The sequence below is a fragment of the Chiloscyllium plagiosum genome, unplaced genomic scaffold, assembly GCF_037043375.1.
Source record: "Chiloscyllium plagiosum isolate Xiang-an unplaced genomic scaffold, Cpla_swu_hap1 HiC_scaffold_3, whole genome shotgun sequence".
In the NCBI taxonomy this organism is placed as follows: Eukaryota; Metazoa; Chordata; class Chondrichthyes; order Orectolobiformes; family Hemiscylliidae; genus Chiloscyllium; species Chiloscyllium plagiosum.
This window is the reverse complement of record NW_028270141.1, coordinates 58,323,439-58,339,725: the sequence shown is the minus strand read 5'-3', so window position 1 is coordinate 58,339,725 and position 16,287 is coordinate 58,323,439.

The window sequence follows — 16,287 nt, the reverse complement described above, 5'->3', positions numbered from 1 at the left end:
TGTATAAAAATACAGTTTCATTGAATGAATGTTGTTTGTTTCATGCCTTTTTGTAAAAATGAATGCAGTTTGAATCATTTGACATGTACATGGAACCCCACTAAGTGCACTTCATTTACGTTCGATGTTTGATTCACTAAATAAACAATGTATGAATGAATGAATGCAGTTTGATTCATAGAATGGAAGAATGAAGCTGGATTCATGGAATGAACAATTGAGGCTTGAAACATTGAATGTATTTTTGGGGCTTGGTTCTTTCAATGAACGAATGCTGTTTGATTCATTCATGTATTGAAAGCCCTTTGAGACATGGAATGGATGAATGAAGCTTGATTCACTGAATCCCTTGTGTGAGAATTACCGATATTGTTTAATTCATTGATTGTAATGTATGATTGACATTTGATTCACTGTAATTTACATCATTGCATGAATTAAGCTTGATTCATTGAATGAATGAAGATTGAAAACATTGAATGAAGAAGTGGAGTTTGATCCATTGAGTAAATGAATGCATTGTGATTCATTGTATTAATAAGTGCTATTTGTTACATTAAATGACAGTATAATATGACGTTCACTTAATGAATGAATAAAGTTTGGTTGAATGACTGCAGTTTTATTAACTGAATAAAACAATGACGTGTAATTTATTGAATGAATGAATGTGGTTCAATTCATTTAATTATTGACTGACATTTGATTGACTGAATGAAGGTAGGTTAATTCATTAAATGTAAATCTGACATTGGATAATTCGAATGAATAAATGTGGTTTGGTTTGGCATATCAATGAATGCCGTTTGCTCCATTGAATGAATGAATGAAGCTTGATCATTGAAAGAATGAGTGGAAAATCATTGAATGAGTAAGTTGTGCTTGACTCACTGCATGAATGAGAGGAATTGGATTCATTGAATGTCATTTCATTAATTGAATAACTGAAAGAAGATGGGTTCATTTGCTTGTTTGCATGAAGGAATTGTTTGATGTATTCAATGAACGAATGACGTTTGATCCTTTGAATGAATGAATGCAGTTTGATTGATTGTATAAGTGCCATGTGACATAGAATGATTTAAGTTTAGTTCATTTAATAAATGAATAACGTTTGATGCATTGAATGAATGAGCGCAGTTTTAATGTACTAAATGAACGAATGAAGTTTGATTCATTGAATGAATGAATGTTGCTGGCTTCATTGAATATTTGAGTGGAGTTTCATTCATTGAATGACAAAAAGCAATCTGTTTCATTGAACGAATGAATGTTACTTGATTCATTGAATGATTTAGTGCCTTTCATTCATTGCATGAAGGCATTATGCTTTTTGTTTTCATTTAATGAATGAAAGCATTTGGATCTGTTGACTGAATGAGCTTACTTTTCTATTCTGAATGAATGTCTTACATTCATTGAATGAATTAAGGCAGATTACGTGATTTGACGTATGCCTCATTTCTGATTCGCTGAAAGTATAAATATGGTTTGATTCATTTAATGAATGAATGTCACTCAGTTAATGAAGTTTGGTCCGTTTAATTAATGGTTAAAGTTTGATGCATCGAATGAATCACACCAGTTAGATGAAAAGAATGAACTGATGACGATTGATTCATTGAATGTTTGAATACAATTAGATTCTTTGCATGTATGAAAATACAGTTTCATTGAATGAATGTTGTTTGTTTCATGCCTTTTTATAAAAATGAATGCAGTTTGAATCATTTGACATGTAAATGGAGCCCCACTAAGTGCACATTATTTATGTTCGATGTTTGATTCACGAAATAAATAAATGCAGTTTGGTTCATTGTATGAATGAATGAATCCAACATGATTCATAGAACGGAAGAATGAAGCTTGATTCATGGAATGAACAATTGAGGCTTGAAACATTGAATGTATTTTTGGGGCTTCGTTCTTTCAATGAACGAATGCTGTTTGATTCTTTCATGTATTGAAAGCCCTTTGAGACATGGAATGGATGAATGAAGCTTGATTTACTGAATCCCTTGTGTGAGAATTACCGATATTGTTTAATTCATTGATTGTAATGTATGATTGACAGTTGATTCACTGCAATTTTCATCATTGCATGAATAAAACTTGATTCATTGAATGAATGAAGATTGAAAACATTGAATGAAGAAGTGGAGTTTGATCCATTGAATAAATGAACGCATTGTGATTCATTGCATTAATAAGTGCTGTTTGTTACATTAAATGACAGAATAATGTGACGTTCACGTAATGAATGAATAAACTTTGGTTGAATGACTGCAGTTTTATATTCTGAATGAAACAATGACGTGTAATGTATTGAATGAATGAATGTGGTACAATTCATTTAATTATTGACTGACATTTGATTGACTGAATGAAGGTAGGTTAATTCATTTAATGTAAATCTGGCATTGGATAATTTGAATGAATAAATGTCGTTTGGTTTGGCATATCAATGAATGCCGTTTGTTCCATTGAATGAATGAATGAAGCTTGATCATTGAAAGAATGAGTGGAAAATCATTGAATGAGTAAGTTGTGCTTGACTCACTGCATGAATGAGAGGAATTTGATTCATTGAATGTCATTTCATTAATTGAATAACTGAAAGAAGATGGGTTCATTTGCTTGTTTGCATGAAGGAATTAAGTTTGATGCATTCAATGAACGATTGACGTTTGATCCTTTGAATGAATGAATGCAGTTTGATTGATTGTATAAGTGCCATGTCACATACAATGATTTAAGGTTAGTTCATTTAAAAAATGAATAATGTCTGATGCATTGAATGAATGAGCGCAGTTTTAATGTACTAAATGAACGAATGAAGTTTGATTCATTGAATGATTGAATGTTGCTGGCTTCATTGAATATTTGAGTGGACTTTCATTCATTGAATGACAAAAAGCAATCTGTTTCATTGAACGAATGAATGCTACTTGATTCATTGAATGATTTAGTGCCTTTGATTCATTGCATGAAGGCATTATGCTTTTTGTTTTCATTTAATGAATGAATGCAGTTGGATCTGTTGACTGAATGAGCTTACTTTACTATTCTAAATGAATGTCTTACATTCATTGAATGAATTAAGGCAGATTATGTGATTTGACGTATGCCTCATTTCTGATTCGCTGAATGTATAAATATGGTTTGATTCATTTAATGAATGAATGTCACTCAGTTAATGAAGTTTGGTCCGTTTAGTTAATGGTTAAAGTTTGATGCATCGAATGAATCACACCAGTTAGAGGAAAAGAATGAACTAATGACGATTGATTCATTGAATGTTTGAATACAATCAGATTCTTTGCATTTATAAAAATACAGTTTCATTGAATGAATGTTGTTTGTTTCATGCCTTTTTATAAAAATGAATGCAGTTTGAATCATTTGACATGTACATGGAACCCCACTAAGTGCACATTATTTACGTTCGATGTTTGATTCACTAAATAAATAAATACAGTTTGGTTCATTGTATGAATGAATGAATCCAACTTGATTCATAGAATGGAAGAATGAAGCTGGATTCATGGAATGAACAATTGAGGCTTGAAACATTGAATGTATTTTTGGGGCTTGGTTCTTTCAATGAACGAATGCTGTTTGATTCATTCATGTATTGAAAGCCCTTTGAGACATGGAATGGATGAATGAAGCTTGATTCACTGAATCCCTTGTGTGAGAATTACCGATATTGTTTAATTCATTGATTGTAATGTATGATTGACATTTGATTCACTGTAATTTACATCATTGCATGAATAAAGCTTGATTCATTGAATGAATGAAGATTGAAAACATTGAATGAAGAAGTGGAGTTTGATCCATTGAATAAATGAACGCATTGTGATTCATTGCATTAATAAGTGCTGTTTGTTACATTAAATGACAGAATAATGTGACGTTCACGTAATGAATGAATAAACTTTGGTTGAATGACTGCAGTTTTATATTCTGAATGAAACAATGACGTGTAATTTATTGAATGAATGAATGTGGTACAATTCATTTAATTATTGACTGACATTTGATTGACTGAATGAAGGTAGGTTAATTCATTTAATGTAAATCTGGCATTGGATAATTTGAATGAATAAATGTGGTTTGGTTTGGCATATCAATGAATGCCGTTTGTTCCAATGAATGAATGAATGAAGCTTGATCATTGAAAGAATGAGTGGAAAATCATTGAATGAGTAAGTTGTGCTTGACTCACTGCATGAATGAGAGGAATTTGATTCATTGAATGTCATTTCATTAATTGAATAACTGAAAGAAGATGGGTTCATTTGCTTGTTTGCATGAAGGAATTAAGTTTGATGTATTCAATGAACGAACGAACTTTGATCCTTTGAATGAATGAATGCCGTTTGATTGATTGTATAAGTGCCATGTGACATAGAATGAATTAAGTTTAGTTCATTTAAAAAATGAATAACGTTTGATGCATTGAATGAATGAGCGCAGTTTTAATGTATTAAATGAACGTATGAAGTTTGATTCATTGAATGAATGAATGTAGCTGGTTTCATTGAATATTTGAGTGGAGTTTCATTCATTGAATGACAAAAAGCAATCTGTTTCATTGAACGAATGAATGTTACTTGATTCATTGAATGATTTAGTGCCTTTGATTCATTGCTTGAAGGCATTATGCTTTTTGTTTTCATTTAATGAATGAAAGCAGTTGGATCTGATGAATGAATGAGCATACGTTTCTATGCTGAATGAATGACTTCGATTCATTGAATGAATCAAGGCAGTTTAATTGATTTGACGTATGCCTCATTTTTGATTCGCAGAATGAATAAATGTGGTTTGATTCATTTAATGAATGAATGTCACTCAGTTAATGAAGTTTGGTCCGTTTAGTTAATGGTTAAACTTTGATGCATCGAATGAATCACACCAGTTAGATGAAAAGAATGAACTAATGACGATTGATTCATTGAATGTTTGAATACAATCAGATTCTTTGCATGTATAAAAATACAGTTTCATTGAATGAATGTTGTTTGTTTCATGCCTTTTATAAAAATGAATGCAGTTTGAATCATTTGACATGTACATGGAACCCCACTAAGTGCACAATATTTACGTTCGATGTTTGATTCACTAAATAAATAAATGCAGTTTGGTTCATTGTATGAATGAATGAATCCAACTTGATTCATAGAATGGAAGAATGAAGCTGGATTCATGGAATGAACAATTGAGGCTTGAAACATTGAATGTATTTTTGGGGCTTGGTTCTTTCAATGAACGAATGCTGTTTGATTCATTCATGTATTGAAAGCCCTTTGAGACATGGAATGGATGAATGAAGATTGATTCACTGAATCCCTTGTGTGAGAATTACCGATATTGTTTAATTCATTGATTGTAATGTATGATTGACATTTGATTCACTGTAATTTACATCATTGCATGAATAAAGCTTGATTCATTGAATGAATGAAGATTGAAAACATTGAATGAAGAAGTGGAGTTTGATCCATTGAGTAAATGAATGCATTGTGATTCATTGTATTAATAAGTGCTATTTGTTACATTAAATGACAGTATAATATGACGTTCACTTAATGAATGAATAAAGTTTGGTTGAATGACTGCAGTTTTATTAACTGAAGAAAACAATGCAGTGTAATTTATTGAATGAATGAATGTGGTTCAATTCATTTAATTATTGACTGACATTTGATTGACTGAATGAAGGTAGGTTAATTCATTAAATGTAAATCTGACATTGGATAATTCGAATGAATAAATGTGGTTTGGTTTGGCATATCAATGAATGCCGTTTGTTCCATTGATTGAATGAATGAAGCTTGATCATTGAAAGAATGAGTGGAAAATCATTGAATGAGTAAGTTGTGCTTGACTCGCTGCATGAATGAGAGGATTTTGATTCATTGAATGTCATTTCATTAATTGAATAACTGAAAGAAGATGGGTTCATTTGCTTGTTTGCATGAAGGAATTAAGTTTGATGTATTCAATGAACGATTGACGTTTGATCCTTTGAATGAATGAATGCAGTTTGATTGATTGTATAAGTGCCATGTGACATACAATGATTTAAGTTTAGTTCATTTAAAAAATGAATAACGTTTGATGCATTGAATGAATGAGCGCAGTTTTAATGTACTAAATGAACGAATGAAGTTTGATTAATTGAATGATTGAATGTTGCTGGCTTCATTGAATATTTGAGTGGAGTATCATTCATTGAATGACAAAAAGCAATCTGTTTCATTGAACGAATGAATGCTACTTGATTCATTGAATGATTTAGTGCCTTTGATTCATTGCATGAAGGCATTATGCTTTTTGTTTTCATTTAATGAATGAAAGCAGTTGGATCTGTTGACTGAATGAGCTTACTTTACTATTCTGAATGAATGTCTTACATTCATTGAATGAATTAAGGCAGATTACGTGATTTGACGTATGCCTCATTTCTGATTCGCTGAATGTATAATTATGGTTTGATTCATTTAATGAATGAATGTCACTCAGTTAATGAAGTTTGGTCCGTTTAATTAATGGTTAAAGTTTGATGCATCGAATGAATCACACCAGTTAGATGAAAAGAATGAACTAATGACGATTGATTCATTGAATGTTTGAATACAATTAGATTCTTTGCATGTATGAAAATACAGTTTCACTGAATGAATGTTGTTTGTTTCATGCCTTTTTATAAAAATGAATGCAGTTTGAATCATTTGACATGTAAATGGAGCCCCACTAAGTGCACATTATTTACGTTCGATCTTTGATTCACTAAATAAATAAATGCAGTTTGGTTCATTGTATGAATGAATGAATCCAACTTGATTCATAGAACGGAAGAATGAAGCTTGATTCATGGAATGAACAATTGAGGCTTGAAACATTGAATGTACTTTTGGGGCTTTGTTCTTTCAATGAACGAATGCTGTTTGATTCTTTCATGTATTGAAAGCCCTTTGATGGAATGGATGAATGAAGCTTGATTTACTGAATCCCTTGTGTGAGAATTACCGATATTGTTTAATTCATTGATTGTAATGTATGATTGACAATTGATTCACTGTAATTTGCATCATTGCATGAATAAAGCTTGATTCATTGAATGAATAAAGATTGAAGACATTGAATGAAGAAGTGGAGTTTGATCCATTGAGTAAATGAATGCATTGTGATTCATTGTATTAATAAGTGCTATTTGTTACATTAAATGACAGTATAATATGACGTTCACTTAATGAATGAATAAAGTTTGGTTGAATGACTGCAGTTTTATTAACTGAATAAAACAATGACGTGTAATTTATTGAATGAATGAATGTGGTTCAATTCATTTAATTATTGACTGACATTTGATTGACTGAATGAAGGTAGGTTAATTCATTAAATGTAAATCTGACATTGGATAATTCGAATGAATAAATGTGGTTTGGTTTGGCATATCAATGAATGCCGTTTGTTCCATTGAATGAATGAATGAAGCTTGATCATTGAAAGAATGAGTGGAAAATCATTGAATGAGTAAGTTGTGCTTGACTCACTGCATGAATGAGAGGAATTTGATTCATTGAATGTCATTTCATTAATTGAATAACTGAAAGAAGATGCTTGTTTGCATGAAGGAATTAAGTTTGATGTATTCAATGAACGATTGACGTTTGATCCTTTGAATGAATGAATGCAGTTTGATTGATTGTATAAGTGCCATGTGAATTAAGTTTAGTTCATTTAAAAAATGAATAACGTTTGATGCATTGAATGAATGAGCGCAGTTTTAATGTATTAAATGAACGTATGAAGTTTGATTCATTGAATGAATGAATGTAGCTGGTTTCATTGAATATTTGAGTGGAGTTTCATTCATTGAATGACAAAAAGCAATCTGTTTCATTGAACGAATGAATGTTACTTGATACATTGAATGATTTATTGCCTTTGATTCATTGCATGAAAGCATTATGCTTTTTGTTTTCATTTAATGAATGAAAGCAGTTGGATCTGTTGAATGAATGAGCATACTTTTCTATGCTGAATGAATGACTTCGATTCATTGAATGAATTAAGGCAGTTTAATTGATTTGACGTATGCCTCATTTTTGATTCGCTGAATGAATAAATGTGGTTTGATTCATTTAATGAATGAATGTCACTCAGTTAATGAAGTTTGGTTCATTTAATTAATGGTTAAAGTTTGATGCATCGAATGAATCACACCAGTTAGATGAAAAGAATGAACTAATGACGACTGATTCAGTGAATGTTTGAATACAATTAGATTCATTGCATGTATAAAAATACAGTTTCATTGAATGAATGTTGTTTGTTTCATGCCTTTTAATAAAAATGATTGCAGTTTGAATCATTTGACATGTAAATGGAGCCCCACTTTATTTACGTTCGATGTTTGATTCACTAAATAAACAATGTATGAATGAATGAATGCAGTTTGATTCATAATGAACAATTGAAGCTTGAATCATTGAATGTATTTTTTGGGGCTTGGTTGCTTCAATATACGAATGCTGTTTGATTCATTCATGTATTGAAAGCCCTTTGATACATGGAATGGATAAATGAAGCTTGATTCACTGAATCCCTTGTGTGAGAATTTCCGATATTGTTTAATTCATTGATTGTAATGTATGATTGACATTTGATTCACTGTAATTTACATCATTGCATTGAATGAATGAAGATTGAACACATTAAATGAAGAAGTGGAGTTTGATCCATTGAATAAATGAATGCATTGTGATTCATTGCATTAATAAGTGCTATTTGTTACATTAAATGACAGTATAATATGACGTTCACTTAATGAATGAATAAAGTTTGGTTGAATGACTGCAGTTTTTTATACTGAATAAAACAATGACGTGCAATTTATTGAATGAATGAAAGTGGTTCAATTCATTTAATTATGAACTGACATTTGATTGACTGAATGAAGGTAGGTTAATTCATTTAATGTAAATCTGACGTTGGATAATTTGAATGAATAAATGTGGTTTGGTTTGGCATATCAATGAATGCAGTTTGTTCCATTGAATGAATGGATGAAGCTTGATCATTGAAAGAAAGAGTGGAAAATCATTGAATGAGTGAGTTGTGCTTGACTCACTGCATGAATGAGAGGAATTTGATTCATTGAATGTCATTTCATTAATTGAATAACTGAAAGAAGATGGGTTCATTTGCTTGTTTGCATGAAGGAATTAAGTTTGATGTATTCAATGAACGATTGACGTTTGATCCTTTGAATGAATGAATGCAGTTTGATTGATTGTATAAGTGCCATGTGACATAGAATGAATTAAGTTTAGTTCATTTAAAAAATGAATAACGTTTGATGCATTGAATGAATGAGCGCAGTTTTAATGTACTAAATGAACGAATGAAGTTTGATTCATTGAATGATTCAATGTTGCTGGCATCATTGAATATTTGATTGGACTTTCATTCATTGAATGACAAAAAGCAATCTGTTTCATTGAACGAATGAATGCTACTTGATTCATTGAATGATTTAGTGCCTTTGATTCATTGCATGAAGGCATTATGCTTTTTGTTTTCATTTAATGAATGAAAGCAGTTGGATCTGTTGACTGAATGAGCTTACTTTACTATTCTGAATGAATGACTTACATTCATTGAATGAATTAAGGCAGATTTCGTGATTTGACGTATGCCTCATTTCTGATTCGCTGAATGTATAAATATGGTTTGATTCATTTAATGAATGAATGTCACTCAGTTAATGAAGTTTGGTCCATTTAATTAATGGTTAAAGTTTGATGCATCGAATGAATCACACCAGTTAGATGAAAAGAATGAACTAATGACGATTGATTCATTGAATGTTTGAATACAATTAGATTCTTTGCATGTATGAAAATACAGTTTCATTGAATGAATGTTGTTTGTTTCATGCCTTTTTATAAAAATGAATGCAGTTTGAATCATTTGACATGTAAATGGAGCCCCACTAAGTGCACATTATTTACGTTCGATGTTTGATTCACTAAATAAATAAATGCAGTTTGGTTCATTGTATGAATGAATGAATCCAACTTGATTCATACAACGGAAGAATGAAGCTTGATTCATGGAATGAACAATTGAGGCTTGAAACATTGAACGTATTTTTGGGGCTTGGTTCTTTCAATGAACGAATGCTGTTTGATTCTTTCATGTATTGAAAGCCCTTTGATACATGGAATGGATGAATGAAGATTGATTTACTGAATCCCTTGTGTGAGAATTACCGATATTGTTTAATTCATTGATTGTAATGTATGATTGACAATTGAATCACTGTAATTTACATCATTGCATGAATAAAGCTTGATTCATTGAATGAATGAAGATTGAAAACATTGAATGAAGAAGTGGAGTTTGATCCATTGAATAAATGAACGCATTGTGATTCATTGCATTAATAAGTGCTGTTTGTTACATTAAATGACAGAATAATCTGACGTTCACGTAATGAATGAATAAACTTTGGTTGAATGACTGCAGTTTTATATTCTGAATGAAACAATGACGTGTAATTTATTGAATGAATGAATGTGGTACAATTCATTTAATTATTGACTGACATTTGATTGACTGAATGAAGGTAGGTTAATTCATTTAATGTAAATCTGGCATTGGATAGTTTGAATGAATAAATGTGGTTTGGTTTGGCATATCAATGAATGCCGTTTGTTCCAATGAATGAATGAATGAAGCTTGATCATTGAAAGAATGAGTGGAAAATCATTGAATGAGTAAGTTGTGCTTGACTCACTGCATGAATGAGAGGAATTGGATTCATTGAATGTCATTTCATTAATTGAATAACTGAAAGAAGATGGGTTCATTTGCTTGTTTGCATGAAGGAATTAAGTTTGATGTATTCAATGAACGAACGAACTTTGATCCTTTGAATGAATGAATGTCGTTTCATTGATTGTATAAGTGCCATGTGACATACAATGATTTAAGTTTAGTTCATTTAAAAAATGAATAACGTTTGATGCATTGAATGAATGAGCGCAGTTTTAATGTATTAAATGAACGTATGAAGTTTGATTCATTGAATGAATGAATGTAGCTGGTTTCATTGAATATTTGAGTAGAGTTTCATTCATTGAATGACAAAAAGCAATCTGTTTCATTGAACGAATGAATGCTACTTGATACATTGAATGATTTATTGCCTTTGATTCATTGCATGAAGGCATTATGCTTTTTGTTTTCATTTAATGAATGAAAGCAGTTGGATCTGTTGAATGAATGAGCATACTTTTCTATGCTGAATGAATGACTTCGATTCATTGAATGAATCAAGGCAGTTTAATTGATTTGACGTATGCCTCATTTTTGATTCGCTGAATGAATAAATGTGGTTTGATTCATTTAATGAATGAATGTCACTCAGTTAATGAAGTTTGGTTCATTTAATTAATGGTTAAAGTTTGATGCATCGAATGAATCACACCAGTTAGATGAAAAGAATGAACTAATGACGACTGATTCAGTGAATGTTTGAATACAATTAGATTCATTGCATGTATAAAAATACAGTTCCATTGAATGAATGTTGTTTGTTTCATGCCTTTTAATAAAAATGATTGCAGTTTGAATCATTTGACATGTAAATGGAGCCCCACTTTATTTACGTTCGATGTTTGATTCACTAAATAAACAATGTATGAATGAATGAATGCAGTTTGATTCATAATGAACAATTGAAGCTTGAATCATTGAATGTATTTTTTGGGGCTTGGTTGTTTCAATATACGAATGCTGTTTGATTCATTCATGTATTGAAAGCCCTTTGATACATGGAATGGATAAATGAAGCTTGATTCACTGAATCCCTTGTGTGAGAATTTCCGATATTGTTTAATTCATTGATTGTAATGTATGATTGACATTTGATTCACTGTAATTTACATCATTGCATTGAATGAATGAAGATTGAAAACAATAAATGAAGAAGTGGAGTTTGATCCATTGAATAAATGAATGCATTGTGATTCATTGCATTAATAAGTGCTATTTGTTACATTAAATGACTGAATAATATGACGTTCACTTAATGAATGAATAAAGTTTGGTTGAATGACTGCAGTTTTATATCCTGAATAAAACAATGACGTGTAATTTATTGAATGAATGAAAGTGGTTCAATTCATTTAATTATGAACTGACATTTGATTGACTGAATGAAGGTAGGTTAATTCATTTAATGTAAATCTGACGTTGGATAATTTGAATGAATAAAAGTGGTTTGGTTTGGCATATCAATGAATGCAGTTTGTTCCATTGAATGAATGAATGAAGCTTGATCATTGAATGAATGAGTGGAAAATCATTGAATGAGTAAGTTGTGCTTGACTCACTGCATGAATGAGAAAACTTTGATTCATTGAATGTCATTTCATTAATTGAATAACTGAAAGAAGATGGGTTCATTTGCTTGTTTGCATGAAGGAATTAAGTTTGATGTATTCAATGAACGAATGACGTTTGATCCTTTGAATGAATGAATGCAGTTTGATTGATTGTATAAGTGCCATGTGACATAGAATGAATTAAGTTTAGTTCATTTAAAAAATGAATAACGTTTGATGTATTGAATGAAGGAGCGCAGTTTTAATGTACTAAATGAACGAATGAAGTTTGATTCATTGAATGATTGAATGTTGCTGGCTTCATTGAATATTTGAGTGGAGTATCATTCATTGAATGACAAAAAGCAATCTGTTTCACTGAACGAATGAATGCTACTTGATTCATTGAATGATTTAGTGCGTTTGATTCATTGCATGAAGGCATTATGCTTTTTGTTTTCATTTAATGAATGAAAGCAGTTCGATCTGTTGAATGAATGAGCTTACTTTTCTATTCTGAATGAATGTCTTACTTTCATTGAATGAATTAAGGCAGCTTACGTCATTTGACGTATGCCTCATTTCTGATTCGCTGAATGTATAAATATGGTTTGATTCATTTAATGAATGAATGTCACTCAGTTAATGAAGTTTGGTCCGTTTAATTAATGGTTAAAGTTTGATGCATCGAATGAATCACACCAGTTAGATGAAAAGAATGAGCTAATGACGATTGATTCATTGAATGTTTGAATACAATTAGATTCTTTGCATGTATAAAAATACAGTTTCATTGAATGAATGTTGTTTGTTTCATGCCTTTTTATAAAAATGAAAGCAGTTTGAATCATTTGACATGTAAATGGAGCCCCACTAAGTGCACATTATTTACGTTCGATGTTTGATTCACTAAATAAATAAATGCAGTTTGGTTCATTGTATGAATGAATGAATCCAACTTGATTCATAGAATGGAAGAATGAAGCTGAATTCATGGAATGAACAATTGAGGCTTGAGACATTGAATGTATTTTTGGGGCTTGGTTCTTTCAATGAACGAATGCTGTTTGATTCATTCATGTATTGAAAGCCCTTTGAGACATGGAATGGATGAATGAAGCTTGATTCACTGAATCCCTTGTGTGAGAATTACCGATATTGTTTAATTCATTGATTGTAATGTATGATTGACATTTGATTCACTGTAATTTACATCATTGCATGAATAAAGCTTGATTCATTGAATGAATGAAGATTGAAAACATTGAATGAAGAAGTGGAGTTTGATCCATTGAGTAAATGAATGCATTGTGATTCATTGTATTAATAAGTGCTATTTGTTACATTAAATGACAGTATAATATGACGTTCACTTAATGAATGAATAAAGTTTGGTTGAATGACTGCAGTTTTATTAACTGAATAAAACAATGACGTGTAATTTATTGAATGAATGAATGTGGTTCAATTCATTTAATTATTGACTGACATTTGATTGACTGAATGAAGGTAGGTTAATTCATTAAATGTAAATCTGACATTGGATAATTCGAATGAATAAATGTGGTTTGGTTTGGCATATCAATGAATGCCGTTTGTTCCATTGAATGAATGAATGAAGCTTGATCATTGAAAGAATGAGTGGAAAATCATTGAATGAGTAAGTTGTGCGTGACGCACTGCATGAATGAGAGGAATTTGATTCATTGAATGTCATTTCATTAATTGAATAACTGAAAGAAGATGGGTTCATTTGCTTGTTTGCATGAAGGAATTAAGTTTGATGTATTCAATGAACGATTGACGTTTGATCCTTTGAATGAATGAATGCAGTTTGATTGATTGTATAAGTGCCATGTGACATAGAATGAATTAAGTTTAGTTCATTTAAAAAATGAATAACGTTTGATGCATTGAATGAATGAGCGCAGTTTTAATGTACTAAATGAACGGATGAAGTTTGATTCATTGAATGATTGAATGTTGCTGGCTTCATTGAATATTTGAGTGGACTTTCATTCATTGAATGACAAAAAGCAATCTGTTTCATTGAACGAATGAATGCTACTTGATTCATTGAATGATTTAGTGCCTTTGATTCATTGCATGAAGGCATTATGCTTTTTGTTTTCATTTAATGAATGAAAGCAGTTCGATCTGTTGACTGAATGAGCTTGCTTTACTATTCTGAATGAATGTCTTACATTCATTGAATGAATTAAGGCAGATTACGTGATTTGACGTATGCCTCATTTCTGATTCGCTGAATGTATAAATATGGTTTGATTCATTTAATGAATGAATGTCACTCAGTTAATGAAGTTTGGTCCGTTTAATTAATGGTTAAAGTTTGATGCATCGAATGAATCACACCAGTTAGATGAAAAGAATGAACTAATGACGATTGATTCATTGAATGTTTGAATACAATTAGATTCTTTGCATGTATGAAAATACAGTTTCATTGAATGAATGTTGTTTGTTTCATGCCTTTTTATAAAAATGAATGCAGTTTGAATCATTTGACATGTAAATGGAGCCCCACTAAGTGCACATTATTTATGTTCGATGTTTGATTCACTAAATAAATAAATGCAGTTTGGTTCATTGTATGAATGAATGAATCCAACTTGTTTCATAGAACGGAAGAATGAAGCTTGATTCATGGAATGAACAATTGAGGCTTGAAACATTGAATGTATTTTTGGGGCTTGGTTCTTTCAATGAACGAATGCTGTTTGATTCTTTCATGTATTGAAAGCCCTTTGATGGAATGGATGAATGAAGCTTGATTTACTGAATCCCTTGTGTGAGAATTACCGATATTGTTTAATTCATTGATTGTAATGTATGATTGACAATTGATTCACTGTAATTTGCATCATTGCATGAATAAAGCTTGATTCATTGAATGAATGAAGATTGAAAACATTGAATGAAGAAGTGGAGTTTGATCCATTGAATAAATGAACGCATTGTGATTCATTGCATTAATAAGTGCTGTTTGTTACATTAAATGACAGAATAATGTGACGTTCACGTAATGAATGAATAAACTTTGGTTGAATGACTGCAGTTTTATATTCTGAATGAAACAATGACGTGTAATTTATTGAATGAATGAATGTGGTACAATTCATTTAATTATTGACTGACATTTGATTGACTGAATGAAGGTAGGTTAATTCATTTAATGTAAATCAGGCATTGGATAATTTGAATGAATAAATGTGGTTTGTTTTGGCATATCAATGAATGCCGTTTGTTCCAATGAATGAATGAATGAAGCTTGATCATTGAAAGAATGAGTGGAAAATCATTGAATGAGTAAGTTGTGCTTGACTCACTGCATGAATGAGAGGAATTGGATTCATTGAATGTCATTTCATTAATTGAATAACTGAAAGAAGATGGGTTCATTTGCTTGTTTGCATGAAGGAATTAAGTTTGATGTATTCAATGAACGAACGAACTTTGATCCTTTGAATGAATGAATGCCGTTTGATTGATTGTATAAGTGCCATGTGACATACAATGATTTAAGTTTAGTTCATTTAAAAAATGAATAACGTTTGATGCATTGAATGAATGAGCGCAGTTTTAATGTATTAAATGAACGTATGAAGTTTGATTCATTGAATGAATGAATGTAGCTGGTTTCATTGAATATTTGAGTGGAGTTTCATTCATTGAATGACAAAAAGCAATCTGTTTCATTGAACGAATGAATGCTACTTGATACATTGAATGATTTATTGCCTTTGATTCATTGCATGAAGGCATTATGCTTTTTGTTTTCATTTAATGAATGAAAGCAGTTGGATCTGTTGAATGAATGAGCATACTTTTCTATGCTGAATGAATGACTTCGATTCAT